A 14,869-nucleotide genomic window follows, 5' to 3' on the forward strand; every position below is an offset into this window, starting at 1 on the left:
TCGGCCTGAGCGCTCTAGCAGCCGTCAGTCAGCGAGCAAAGGAAGGCCGCCGCGTTTGAGCCGGGCGGCGGGGGGTACGGCTGTTTGCTCAGCCAAAGAATCTGCTCTGTAAACAGTGCGCTGACAGGGCCCCGGTCTGGAGGGGCCCCTCTGTGTCAACGGCAAATAAAGGTGAAGCTGCTGATAGGACTGAAGCGCACAAAGAGCTGCAGTTTATTACAGGAAACAATGAAGCAACAGCAAACACGCCGCCGGCGTCCTCCCCGTGCGTGCGTGACGCTCTGAGGACCACACGAGTTTACGAGCGAAGGCTAACAGGCGCCGCGAGGGCGGAGGCCCATTTACTGCTCACAATCAAAGCCTCGGTGGACGTGACGTCACCGCTGAGGTTTCATTTTCTGAATTACCGGCTGCTCCGTTCACACAGCGCTGCAAACACAGGCGGCCAATCAGAGGTCAGGCTGAAGGTTTTAAATTTCACGCAGCGGTTTAACAAACAGCACCGACCCTGGAGCGCTGGATCAGGGACGCATCAGCACATCTCATGAAGACCAAACTGCTACTGTGCTGCTTTCATCTCCACAAACACGCTCGCTTCGTCTTTTCACCGCAAACCAAACTCGGCGTGAAACAAACAGAAGCAGATGTTTTTATTTCCTGATGTGACAGACGATTGAAACCAGCCGCCTCTGCACCAACTCAGGGTCGGCGTGGACGGCCGTGAACCTGCTCTCCACAGCAGATCCAGGACCAACCGTCACGCAGAGCCGCCGAGTTATAATCAGGGGCCACAACACTGTAGACTGTCAAAATAAAAGCATGGACACTGGCCATTGGTAAGTCAAACATGGGTGGAGGTGTTTTCTTAGAAGAATGAAAACCAGACATGAAGAAAATGTTCAGAACGGATTAAATGTGTGTCACTGCGTTCCCAAAGTGTCGGCCTTGTGAGGCTGTTTACAGTAATCGAGTTTGAAATATCCGTCAAACATTCATGATTACATATTTACAGAGTCATAAAACAAAAGCTGTTCCCATCACAGGTGGGGAAACGGCTCAAACGCAGAGATGGAGCAACAAGATCAAACAAAAGGAAAACGCTGAGGTGACGTTTGTGAGGGGAGCAGAACGGGCCTCGGGTGGACGGAGGTCTGAACACCAACCGTGCTGCTTTTATGTAGCCTCCCCAGAACGTCCCCTCACAGGTCTGTGTGCTCGCAGAGATCACAGCATGAAAAGGAAGCGCTCCGTCATGGTTTCCCACACATTCCTCCACAGCTGGTTCAGTTCCTGGAACAAACTGGGCTGAGTGAAGTTCACCAGTTTCAGAATAAAAGGCCGTTTCATTCAGATCTGACGGCGAACACGTGGGACCTGCAAACGTCCCGTGGAGCCTCGCCGGCCTCGGATCAAAGGTTTATGAAGAGGCGTCAGAGGAGACGAACGCCGCTGACAGGAACACAAACCCGTCGGTGACGTCTCTTCAGAAACCGCACAGAAACACGCCTCCGCATCCTCACGGACGGGACAAAAGCGTCTGTTGTCGCAGCAATCGGGAGGCAAACAAAGTCCAGGTGGCTGCTGGGACAGGAGGCCGGAGGGGCCCGCAGGAAGTGACGCTGCAGACAGACGACAAAGCGCCGTCCTGAGAACACAAAGAGGAAGCCACACAGACTGGAAAAACAAACCGAGGACGAACCGAGCTCCTGCTGACGAGGAGCCATCTTCATGCTGCCACCATCTTTCATCCGTTTCCCAGCATGCACAGAGGAAAGTTGATGAAACTTAAAACTCTGAAAGACGTGGCTCTATGAGAGCAGGTGGAGCCTTCCAGCAGAATAAATCCTCATAAATCGGAGATGATTCAGGTTTTATGGAGATGAATTACAGGGAGTTAACAAGAGCTATAGAGGTGAAGGGTTAACAGCCTCGCCTGCAGCTGGACGACGTGTCCGTTTCACATATTTGACATTTGTTTCATTCTCGTCTTTTTACCTAAATCACAGAACAGGTCAGCCATCCTTAAAATGACTACGAGCGCTTAGCTACAGCGACTGAGCACGCTGGTGGAGCGAAGCAAACATACCCCTCACCCAGGAGAGCTGGGTGCACCAAAGCTCCTTCACCCCAGGGATCGCTTTATTGTCAGAGTTTAAAAAAGTATTTTTATTAAAAGAAAAATAAACATACATCAAGTAAATCAGATTATTGTCCTCTGCACAGTCACAGGCCTCCAGACGCTGGATGTAAGCTGCAGGCTGTGACGTCACACACTGGTTTAAGTCTTCTCGGTCTGTTACCACAGTAACCTCACAGCAGGTCACATGATGTCATTAAAAAGGCCCCAAAAACCTCCAACAGCTCCAGTTAGCTGCAGTGAAGCTAGCAGACAGCTAGCCGCCTGTGTCGCCATCCACCTGTCAGTCAAAGAGGCCACGCCCCTAACGATGTATAGCAACTACAACCAGAGCTGTAAACACGTTAACATGGGAGTTCATGGGGACTGACTCACCGGAGCCCCGGTGGACATTAGTGGAACTGCAGTTTCTGACTCACACAGATTAAAGTGAACGTTTTTCCTCGATTTGAAAATGTGAGATTTGGTTTTTGTACAGCTTTATTTTTCTGATTTATTTCTCACCAGCAAAGCCAAGTATTCTATTATCTAACACGGTGACCTGGAATAAACCAGTTGAGATCATTTTTTACACGTTAAGCCTCCTAAAAGTGTAAAAAGTGAGTAAAAGAGGAGCTTTTGTCCTCTCATATTGTAAACAGGAAACGGCGCTTTAATAAAGGCCGGATTAAAAAACAGTGAACTCAACCTTTAAGCCAAATTCACTATAGAAGCTTTTTGTCTGCCCCTCCTTGGAGCCTCTGAGGATTTAAGCTGCCGTTAAGACGCTTCTGCAGCAAAGCCGCTGCTGAGAAACAAACGCAGACATCGTCAATTAGCTGGTTTTGCTTTAAGCGGCGCTAACCCGCCTTTTGTGGCACGCTGACCCTGCCAGAGTCTCCTCGGGGGGCCTCGGAGTCACGCCCGAACATGAAAAGAGCCTCCAGTCGTTCTGGAGAAGCAGCTTTTCTTTCCGAGGGACCGGTGGGGGTGACGGGGGTGACACGGCAGGAATGCGTTTCCGCTGGGCATAGTGACGCCGGACGGAGGGACGGACGGAGGAAGAAAGAGACCACAGAAACTCAAAGACGGAGAGGGGGCAGAGGGGGCTGCTGGGAGTTTTTCCTGCCCTGATATGGAAGACACGACGACTCAGTGAGCAGAAATGCAAACGAGCACGAGGGAGGACGAGCTCTGCTGAAGTGCCAGCGAGCAACGTAACGAGACCGACAGCTTCCGTAGCTGCACGTGACCTCTGACCTCTGGCCTGAATCTCCCAGTCTAAGCCTGGAGTCCAAGTTTGGATCAGAAGCAACAAACTTATCAGAACTTTAGCTGGAAAAACTCAAATGTACGGAGGCCCAGAGAGGCCACGATTACAGCAAACAGTCTCAAAGGAGTCGATATGAAGGCCGCTGCTGTGACTCACTGATCTGGTACTCTGTCTTACTTTGAGCTGCGTGATGATTCTTATTGCAGCCTCGCTCTCTGCAGCTCTGATCAACTGAGCATGTGCGCGTGTTCGGCTCCCCGCGGCACGTCTGCGTCACGCCACTCTGCAAGCGGAGGATCAGGTCGGCAACGGGATGGCAAAGAGGAATTCGTTTGGGAAATGCTTCCAAAAATATGAGAAGGGTGACGCAAACTGCCCGTAACCAGCGTCTGAATAAACCGGAGAGATGAATCAGCGCCGTCGCCATCTGAGCTTTTATTTTGGCAACTGTGGACACAGTCAGGTGCGTTTGGTCATAAACCTCAGATAGTCTCTTATAAAGGAGGTTTTATTTCAGAGGCAGATGTTCTTCGTCCACAGAGGACGCCGTTTAACGAGGAAGACGTCGTTCTGGAGGACAGATGAGGCAGGGGGAGGAAGACGATGCAGTCGGCTCGCTCAGGCCAGACCTGAAAATCACGAGCTGTCCTTCAACGTGTTCGAGATGCAGCTGTTTCCTCTGACACACTCAAACCTGATGAACCCACATGGAAACAAGCAAAGACTGTAAAGAATCATGGACAAATAACCGGACGCAGGCCTCACTGCGAGCAGCCGTCACACGTCAGCCCGGCTGAAGAACAAAACCAGGATCAGGAGACGTTTTTTCTCTCTCGTGGATTCCTGACATCGCTGCTCCAAACGTATCCGAGCCTCGGGGTCGGCCTGAGGGGTGGTGGGGGTGGGAGGGGCACGCCTCAGCACGCTGTGCGGCCCGGTGGCATCATCGCATTTTTCTCAGAGCTGTGACATTTTCCTCACAGTAAAAAAAATAAATTCTTGAAATGATTTCTGCTGTCACATTTCATAGCTGCTCTTCACTTTGAGAACATTCATTTCTGGCAGTTTGGCATTAAATCACGTTTTGAGAGAAACCAGCACACTGCACTTGGGTTGTTCAAGTACTCCGAGGTAACGAAATGACAGAAAAGGAAAAGGTGACAAATCTCAGAGCATCCGTGACTCTGATGAAGGCTAACAGCTTCACTGTGTCGCTCGCTTCCTGCCATTATAAACACATATTTCCTTAGAAGAAATAAACGTGCAAACATGGCCGTTCGTAGCTTCTGTCAGGTCTTCAAACTCCGTGTTTTATAGTGTAAACTCCACTAAACTGGGGGCTGAGCTCCTTTAACACATTTCTTGGATGTTTGGGAGCTCTGGAAACTTCCCGGGCTCGTCCTGAGGGCTGGGAGGGGGGAGGGGGGTTACAGTTGTTGTGAAGGTGGGGGGGGGGGGGGGGGGGGGACGCCTCAGCTCACAGCACGGTCCAATTAAATTTCCTCCCATGACATCACCGCATTCTTCTCCAGGGAAACGAACAATGGCCGCTTTGACTTTTGGACGTGTGGGCACCGCCGAGCTTCGAACTCGCGCTGACGAGTCCGGGCAGCAGGTACCGCGCAGGAGAAAGGTCAAAGGTCGCACTGAGCGCGCTCTCTCTATTTACATCCACTCCAGTAATCTGATTATTGTCAGCTCAGGCGTGAACGCAGCGGGCTGAGGACCACTGCAGACTTTCAGTGTTTGGAAACCAACACGTGAAAATGTTTTGAATGCCGAATTCAGCCGAAGAGCCTAAAACATGAAGTCAGATCATCATGAGTGGGTTTAAACGCAGCTGCTCTCGCTGCGGGGGAAGCATCACCAAATCAGCTGATTTTAAAAGGGAGTTTGGTGCCTTTAAGAGGATAAAGCCATTCCAGGGCTGCAGACTTGTAAAAAAGGATTTAAAGTGATGACAAACAAGATGAGGCAACGGGAAACAAAGAGGACCAAACTTTGTTACGAACCAGACGATTAATCAATGACCAGAATCAGCTGATCGATCGGCGATCGCTGCCGGAAACGTGCGAGTGTTTCAAGTGAAGCATGTTTCACATTTACGTACAAAGATGAACTTTGACCCGGTCTCTGACTGAACAATGGAACTAAACGAACTTTCTTTAAAGACTAAACCCTGTCGAGAGCTGCGAGGATCCTCCACCAAGCGTGCTCGTCTCCCAGCAGGTGCCGGGGTCAGAGGTCAGCGGGCTGAAGCCGCTCACAGATAAAAAGCACCATCAAATTGGATTGGACTTCTGTGAAAGGCTGCTGGGGATGACGCAGGAGGAGCAACGCGAGGAATGCAGCGGAGTTTAACCCTTTACGCCCCGCGGCGTTCCACGCTGCGTCCTCGTCTCCAAGGATACGTGACAGATACGAGAATCGGGTCACTGACTGCGGCCGCGACATGTGCAGTGCAGTTACACATTAATGTCCCGGTTAATCTCCAACCTGCTGCTACCTTAAAGGAACAAACCTCACACAGTTCCAGACTTCATTCACTATTTGCTGAATTTATCTTTATTCGTAGATTCGTTTGCTTTGTGTGAGAAGCTGTGACCTCCTCCTGCCTCCGTGCACACGCTCATACGTCCAAGTAGAAACAGCTGACGCTTTAAAAGTTTCCTGAAAATGAAGAAGACTGAAGAATGCAGAACGCTGTACAGATGTGTGATAACGACCAGGTGTTATCTCTAAACATGCAGAGAGTCAGCGGGGAGCCGAAGACGAGTCCAAGCCGCTATCAGCTCCATCTGTTTGATAAACAACCGCTGGCTGAGCGAGCGCTCCGATTGGCTGTGAGGAGATTAAAGAGGCAGGCTGGATGTCGAGGTGAGAATGAGGTGTGTGTGTGTGTGTGTGTGTGTGTGTGTGTGTGTGTGTGTGTGTGTGTGTGTGTGTGTGTGTGTGTGAGTGAGAGATAACGAGGCTGCAGACGGAGCTGAACGCTCGTCAGCAGCTCCAACATAAACTGAGCCGAGCGTCTCCGCCGCTGTGACATCAGCACAGGTCACGATGGTCACGAGCAGGCAGAGAAACCGTGACCTGCCTGTGGGAGTTTCACAGCTCGCTGATCATGTGACCGAGCAGTGAAATTAAAGCCGTTCTTTAAAATAAAAATGAAAGTCTCTGAGCACGAGCAGCACGAGCAGCACGAGCAGCACGGCGACGCTCACACGCTACCCCGACGTTCCACAGCGTGTTGGGGAAAGAGATGTTTCACTCTTCTTAACACGAGTAAGAGAATAACTGGAACATTTGTCTGTAACAGTGAGGCGCTGTGAAGCGCGGGGGCCTCTGATCCAATAATCAAACCCAGGAAAAGTTCCTCCCGCCCTCCTCTGAATCAGCCCATTGTGAGGAGAAACAGATTTTTATGAGCCTGCGAAGTAAATCAGGGTCATCCTGGACCTTTTATATTTTCAGGGCTGAAAAACACTGAAGCTGGAAACTGCAGTCACATCAGTTTTACACCCACACTCTCCTCGTCGCTCAGCTTTGAGCTTCAGCCTGACACAGAGGAGCAGAGGCCTGGACGTTTCTGACTCTAATGGAGAACACATCAAGTGCATTGTGGGTAAACTGTGAAAGCTCGTGTCGGCGTAGACTTAGAGCAGATGAAAAGTCTCCTTTGAGCCTACATTTGGAAAGCAGGCTGACCTTCTAGCTGTGCGTCCTTCTGTGAGACGCAGCTGCAGAACGACAAGTCTGCAAAGGTCAGGATGGAAGGACGGACTCCTGTGTGTGCACCTGTTTATACATCTTTGTGGGGACCAACCGTCACTTGTGAGGACAAAAGAGACAGACTGTGTTTTAGTGTTACAGTTACCCTAAACACAACCACCTCCTAAGGGTTAGGGTGGGCGGCTAGGAGAAGCATGGATGGATGTCCTCACTAAGGTATCAAAACGAGAGAGAGTGTGAGTGTGTGTGTCTCAGAGGGGGGATTTCCAATTAAGTGTTTGAGGGGGAGGGCAGCAGGAAGGGAGTGAAGGTGGGAGGCAATGATTGTTTTTAATGGCTGAGAAGAAGCCTTGTCATCATTCAGTGAGCGCTGCAACGCGCTCTTAATGTGAAAAGACCCGAAATGACTGATCAAGAGTTTGATCCAGTTTCCTTTATGAGTGTGAAGCTGCGAGTTCAGCTTGTCTGAAGAGCAGATCAGTTTCCACCTTCAGATATCTTAAAGTAAAAAGTGAGTTTTTCCCCCAAAAGCTGGAAGAAAAAATCTGAATTTAATCCTTAAAAGTTAAAAGTTCAGCAGCAAACAGACGAGCTGGAACTCGTTTCTTTTCTCACTCGTTTGTCTCGTATTTCTTCTTTAAATGCGTAAAAACCAAAACGATTCTGCTCACGATGTTTGGAGAACAGGAACAATCAGCTCCTCCTCAGGACGTCATGACAAAATGCAGCCTTTTCTTCTTCACGAGCTCGGCAGCCCCCCCTCCCCGAGAGCCAGAAATAACCAGCAGATTCCCATCAGTGAAGAAGCTGTGATCTAATCAGAGGGCGCCCCTCCCCCTCCTCCTCCTCCTCCCCCTCCTCCACCACCTCCACCTCCTAACAGGAGGGTGTTTGGTGAGGATTTAGCAGCAGGACCACCAAAGAAGCGGGCGCCCCGCCCGGAGGTGTCACCACACCGGGACGTCAGGAACAAACAGCAGCGGCCCTCGTTACCACAGACTAAGAGTCCCAGCAGGGCGTCCCACCCCCAACACCACCCCCACCTACAGCACCACCAACAACCCTGACAAAGAGTTCACAGCTGCAGGGAGCCGAACCTGACGTCACAGAGTTTGGTGCCAAACACGGGGAGAGGATTAAAACCTGTGCACAGGTTGTGAAGACCTGACGGGGTCCCGGGTATTTAACCTTCGTGAGGTCATCGCCTTGCAGGTGATCCTGACACATCAGGACATGTTTGCGAGTCGTCCAATCCCACCGTCACGAGTGGTCAAGGTGGAAAGAGTTGACTCTGAGGAAGCCTTTCAGATGAGAAGAACCAAAACTCAACCGTGACCTGAGAACAGAGAGCCTGCAGAAACAAGCCACACCCACACAACCACTGCTTCCCAGGGGCAGAGAGAGACTGTGCTGATGTCCAGATTAAGATAAAGAAGGATTATTTTGAACTTTGTTCATGCAAAGCTGCTTCAGGAGAGCTCGGGAGTAAAAACCACAGAACTGGAAATGAGCAGATCAGATCGGCTGTGACTGGAAAGGAAAACGAAGCATCGAAGATTCTTCTGTTAATTCAGGTGCAATAAACAGAAAGAGCGAGACGCTGAACATGAAGGCCATCGAGTGTTTAATCTCGCTTTAATAATCCTCTGAAGACGAGAGGACCCGGAGACATGATGTCACCGAGTGAGCTTCACTTTGCACCAAAGAAAATAAAACTGGATGTGAGGGAGATTTCAGTTTCCACACAGCTGGCGCCGCTTCACCGAAGCCTTTTCATTTTGTTTTTATTGATGCGCAGTCTCGCTTCGCCAAACGCCGCCTGGCTCCTGTCAGGTTTACTGGTGTCAGAGGAGAGCAGCTGGACACGAAGCTCAAACACTCCAACGCACGTCGGCGGGATTAATCGAGAACATCGTGTTCTGTCAGGAGAGCACAGGGGAGAGAAAACATCTGGAAATCTGCTGCAGCTCTTCTTCAAATAAAACCACATCAGTCGAGACGTAAACAAGCAGAACAATGAGCGAATGAGCTCAGAGCGCCCGAGGACGCTCAGCTACTATCTGCTCATCTGAACAAAGGAGGGGATTATTAAAAAAAACTCATATCCTGCTGATTGTTGTGAGATCGTCTCTGAGAGCTGATCAAAGATTAAATTAAGCTTCAGCTCTGCCTGCGCAAACACGGAGCCTGGAAACAAAAGCCAGGCCGCTGTTTACAGAAGACGACGGCCCAGGCCTCAGCGGGGACGCGTCAGAACAACAACACCACCCGCGGGTCCTCAAACGCCCAGCAGCTGCACGGCGAGCCAGAGCGGCGGCCGAGCGGCGGCGTCACAACCAGGGCGTGAACGCGCCACGTCTGAACCGTCCTCCTCGTTACTCACAAATACACGTGCTGCTGTGACGACACCGCCATCAGTAAACTGTGCAAAACGGTCACATGGAGCAAACGCAGAACTGAAACAGCTTACATTAGTTTTAATGTTTGACTTTGTGATGTTAGGAATGTTATCTTCAGCTGTGAGTGAAGACGAGACGCTGTAATCTAATCCCAGGAGATCACGGGTCCGCGTGGTCACACCGAGGACGCTGAGGAGAAGATGACCGACTGCGTGCACAGCTCGGGGCCCACGTCAACATCCTGCCATATTAAATTACACTGATTGTTTTTTGTGTTGGAATAATTTCCATCCACCTTTCACTTTTGGCCACGCCCACTGGCGACAGAGGTTTCCCATCAGCTGCAGCTCTTTCCCTGTGACCCGGAGTTCCACAGACCTGACGTTTCCACAGCCGGGGTTCGAGCTGGAGGGGCGAGGGACCGCCTCTCCGTCAGCCGTGTAATTACGCCACTCGAGTGGAAGAAACACGAACAAACCGCCGACGATCGCGTTTCCCGGGACACAGTCAGCTCGCGTGTTTACCCTCAACCTGCTTTGATAACGTTTTACTCTCCCTCGCTATCTGCCCCCCTCCTCCCAGGCAGCAGGGCTAAAATTACCCTGCATGCATCTGCTTGTCCCTGTAATGCATCTCTACTTGTTCACAGACTCCACGCCGTCTATAATAAGAGAAACCCCCCCTCCCCCGGGCTCCCTGCTCTCCCTGGGGCGCTGAATCACTTCCTGCAAAGCAAATCTCAGGCTAAGTCCACACTAATGTGGTTTCATTAGAAAACGCATCGTTCTGGCCTCCCGTCCACGGTGAGACGGCGTTTTCTTCAAGGACAAACGCTCTCAAAAATGCATACATTTCAAAACGGAGCTGTCCCGTCGCAGTGTGGACGCTCGAAAGCGCAGACTTTCTAAAACGATTAAAACCAGTTAAACAAAGACAGCAGAGGCATTACAGCAGTCGTTTTGATTACTCTCAATTTTGACAGCCCTAAAAAAGATGAATCAGTCTGCACATGCTCCAGGGAGCTTTCCTGCAGATTCTTTAACTCTCACTTGCTTTTGCAGGACTGGAACGTAAGCGTTTGGGCCGTTGCAATGTGCACGCACGACTCTGAAAACGACTGAAAACGCTAGTGTGGACGCAGCCTCAGAGTCTGAGCAGGACCGGGCCCACCGGGCCCACCGGGCCCCCTGCCCAGCCTCCCCCCGCTGCTTTAACAAACTCCGGCTCAGTTTCCTCCGAGGTCACAAGCCGCTTCCCTCAGAGCCTTTTCCCATCCTGCTGAATTCCCACAGCAGCTCCTCTTCCCACAGGAGGAAGCACTTTAAGTCAGTTTACACTCAGGTCAAAGGTCAAAGTTTTCTGACAGGACTGGAAGTTATAACTGTAACCAGACCAGAGTCCATGCAAGAAAAACACGATTTAATTAAAGAGGTCGGCTACGCAAAGTTTCACATCAGCATCAAAACGACGACTGAAATAATCGAATAACATCTGAAGGCTTTTCAGAGGTTTGGTGCACCTGCGTGTTCACTCAGGTACACAACAAAGAGAGAGTGAGTGTGTGTGTGTGTGTGTGTGTGTGTGTGTGTGTGTGTGTGTGTGTGTGTGTGTGTGTGTGTGTGTGTGTGTGTGTGTGTGTGTGTGTGTTGAAAAGAGACGTTATGATGCGGCTGAGGGGAACCAGAAAGTTAAGGGCCACAGACGATGAACAGTTTGATGAACCTGCCAGAATCAGTGAAAACGAGGAAAACATGCACTCTGAGAAAATCTGCACATTTTTATTTCTTCTACAGGAACGAGGGGTTACGGAGCAGCTCGGTGCTGCTAAGCTAATGCATTGATTCACTGATGTGCATAAAGTTTAAGCAGCTCTGTGCAAGCAGAGGTTTTGAAGCATTCGGGTTCGTGTTAATGACCCCATCTTTGGGGAGTGGACTCCCAGGGAATTCAGCCCAAGGTCAGAGCAGAAAACCCAACAGCTCTCAGACTCTGCAGGCCTCAGTGAACAGGTTAAAGGTCAAAGACTTCAGGAACAGTGTGCTTCAGGCAGACGAAGCCAAAGTAGAGATGCTTATCCATCAGGCACAAGAACCAAACTCAGCACGAACAGCTGAGACCATCTGTCAGCGCGGTGCAGGAGCCATCTCCATCTGAGAGGACCTCCTCTGTCCACAGACTCAGAGCTGAAGCTCAACACAAACCGGGTCATCAGCAGCAAAGCTTTCTATCACCGAGACACATAAACGTCTTTTCACATTTCTCACCTTTTTTGATGACAAGAGATTTCAGCACAAAATATCTGAAACTCACCAGCTTCTGGCATACTTTGCATTTTAGGACCAGCCAGGACAGCAGATTTCCCCCCAGATTGGAGGCATTCAAGCTCAGGTCAAAGCGTGAGGACAAAGATAAAAGAAGAAGATGGAAGAAAAGAGGAGAGAAGATGCGTCTGTCCCGATTCCCCTCGTGTGTCTGCGCTTCCTGTCTAATCCTTTAAAGAAACACGATAAGAGAACAGACATCTTCCCTTCTTCCAGCCTCCACTCTGAACCCGCTCGCTTTATCTGATCTCGGTTTGTTTAGTCTGAGCCAACATGAGCGCATTTATTCCCATTTCTAATCTGACGGCGGGAAGAAAGGCGGAAACTTCACGTGATGGGAGATAACGGAAGTTAAAGGACCAAAGAGGTGATCTGTGACGTTGAGTTTTGAGGACATCCTGAGGTTTCAGGTGAGCAGATGAAACTAAACGCAACAAAAATCCAAGTTTCACAAAGTCACGGTGCATTCAATGACACGTCTGGAATCACCAGCTGCTAAAATCAAGTCATGCAGCGGAAAACCTGCCGGGAAAACGACGACTCCATGAAATAACAAACGCGCTTCATTCCTGGATCTAAGACGAGAGAAACAATCGGAGATTAAAGCTGCTTCAGACGCAGGAACGACCACCGAGCTGCAGCAATAAATCAGCTGCTGTTCGTTTTTATGTTCACGTGCAGTGAAACAGGTAAATCTGCAGCTCCTATAAACTCTCATCAGCTCGTCTCCGGTGGAAAGTATCCGACGTGAAGCTGTAATTACAGCTCTAACTTCCTGTGCGCGCCTGGCGTCACGGCGGAGGTTTGATCCAGATGTGAGTTTAATAACAGCCTGTCGCAGCTTCCACAGTTTAGGAGGTGACAGGAAGAATAAATGCACCGACGAGCTCGTACACGCCGCAGACGACGTCGCACACCGACCATCGTTCAGGTCACAGACTGTACACGACGATGGCAGCTACGCGCTATTAAGGCCCCGCCTCCTGAACATATCCCTTTCAATTCATGCAGAGGGTCAAAACAATCGACATCAAGGGAGAACTTCCTGCAGCCAGCTCAAACCTGATTGGTCGGCAGAATTGTGGGCTGAACAGAGAAATGTTCCCTTTGCTTCAGCTTCTCATACACTTATTTAACTATAGAGAGACATGTGATGAATCAAAACAAACCCCCACAGTCTGCAACTCAAAGCACATCAATCGAACAAACTAAGAATAAAAAGGAAAAAGAATTCGTTTGCGACGCACGGCCGCCTCAGTGTTTGGGACAGGACTGGACTCGCGCTGGTACAGAAGTCCCGCAGTGACCCTGAACGCACCGCAGGCCTTTTAATTAGCGCACAGCAACAAGAATGTGGAGTTTGTACTCTAAAGTGAAGCGCGATGAGTGAACAAACAGCAGGAGAAGAAAAGGACGGCGTTTGTTGTGGGGGGAGGATGGAGGGAGTGAAGGGGGGGGGGGGGGGGTAAATAAAGACGCTTCAGCAGCTGGAAACAAGCCTGGAAATTTCAACTTTTCAGGATTAAGACATCCAGACTCACTGTGGTGAAGTAATGAGTGAATTCTCAAAGTCCACGAGCACGTCAAAGCAAACGTGGCTGATTCTCAGAGATCAGGGAGACCTGTGGACGTTTATACGCAAATAAAATGAATGAAACAGATCCAGAGAGCGAGCGCAGCTTCTGGTGTAAGACGCCGTTCACCCACACATCGCACTCAATTTAACAGTTTGCACGCTGAAGTTGCTGCTCACAGTCACGGCCTGCAGGACTGCAGGATACTGATCAGCAGTGCCGGTGAGCGAGAATCCTCAGGATCCTCTGACGGCCAACGACAACCTGAGGTGACGGCAGGAGCAGATCGACCGCGGAGACGAGAGAAAACGCAGACAGAGCAGAAATCACAGCAAAACACCCCGAGAGAGGAAGAGGGTGATGGAAACCTGCAGGCTGGATCATATACAAACTCCCTCTGTGGGAAGCACTAAAGGGGAATTCCCCCAACTTTGGAATATCTGAATTTCAGGCCCTGGAGCTGAAAGCTGGATGTTTGTTGGTGGGAGGTGTGAAGCGTTGCCCTCCTCACAAATAGTTCAGTCTGTTTGTGTCGGCTGCTTCACCTTCATTAGACCAACACCCCCCCCACATACACACACACACCCACCCACAGGGCCCAGTTTCTTGTTCTGCACTAACATTTCCTTTTAACCATTTACACGACAGTTTCACAGCTCGCTGGGCTCAGCGGCCAAGTCGCCCTCTGCGGCGTGTTACATGCAAGCAGATGGATTTTAGGTATTCACAGAAACTGTTCCAGAGAAAAGTTACAGACGAATGAGCCAATCAGGAGAGCCCACGGGCTCAGAGTCCGTCCCACCGTCTCTGAGAAAAGAGCGGGAATCACAGAGGGCTAAACATCATCATCATCATCATCATATCTGTGACACCAAAACGTCCTCAGGACGCCCGACCTCAGCTGAGGTGAGTCCGATCGAGCGGCCGCAGGTTTCTATTAAAATATTGATATTTGGGGATAAACGCAGCATAAACCAAGTTTCTGTCACAGGCGGCTGAGACGCCGGCCCCTCCCCCAACACCGCCGCCTCCTCCACGTTAGAAAGCAGAGCGGAGGTTTGTGGGTTTGGAGGAGCCGAGGCCTCCTGCCTCTGATCTCCTGATAGGATTCATCCTGTCTTTGATGGAGGGGGATGGGAGCTCATCCCAGACTGTTTAGGTCTGAGGAAAAGTCTGAATTCCTGAGATGACTGACGGTTCAGAGCTGAGGGTGACGCTGCCGAGGAAGAGGAGGGAGTGCGGTTTCTTAATGCGATCTGAGGCAGCAGCCGGCTCGAGGTGACTCATATCAGGCAGCGCGAGACGCCGCCTCGGGCTCCAGACTTTGATTAATCCGTCCGGAGTCGTCAGAGCAGCTGCTCGGCAGGCGATTTAAGAGCAGCTAAAAGACTTTCTGTTAATGAATGCAGAAGAAAACACACGGCGAAGGACGGCGTCACGGACCCGAATGTCAGCCA

At 50.5% G+C, this 14,869-nt stretch overlaps 1 protein-coding gene across 1 annotated transcript in view; it reads right to left on the reverse strand.

Moving 5' to 3' along the window:
• Nucleotides 1-14,869, reverse strand: part of lamc1 (laminin, gamma 1) — a 45,568-nt gene that overhangs the window by 23,210 nt on the left and 7,489 nt on the right. The window lies entirely within an intron of this gene.

Source organism: Simochromis diagramma, unplaced genomic scaffold (assembly GCF_900408965.1).
Source record: "Simochromis diagramma unplaced genomic scaffold, fSimDia1.1 OVJJ01000443.1, whole genome shotgun sequence".
In the NCBI taxonomy this organism is placed as follows: Eukaryota; Metazoa; Chordata; class Actinopteri; order Cichliformes; family Cichlidae; genus Simochromis; species Simochromis diagramma.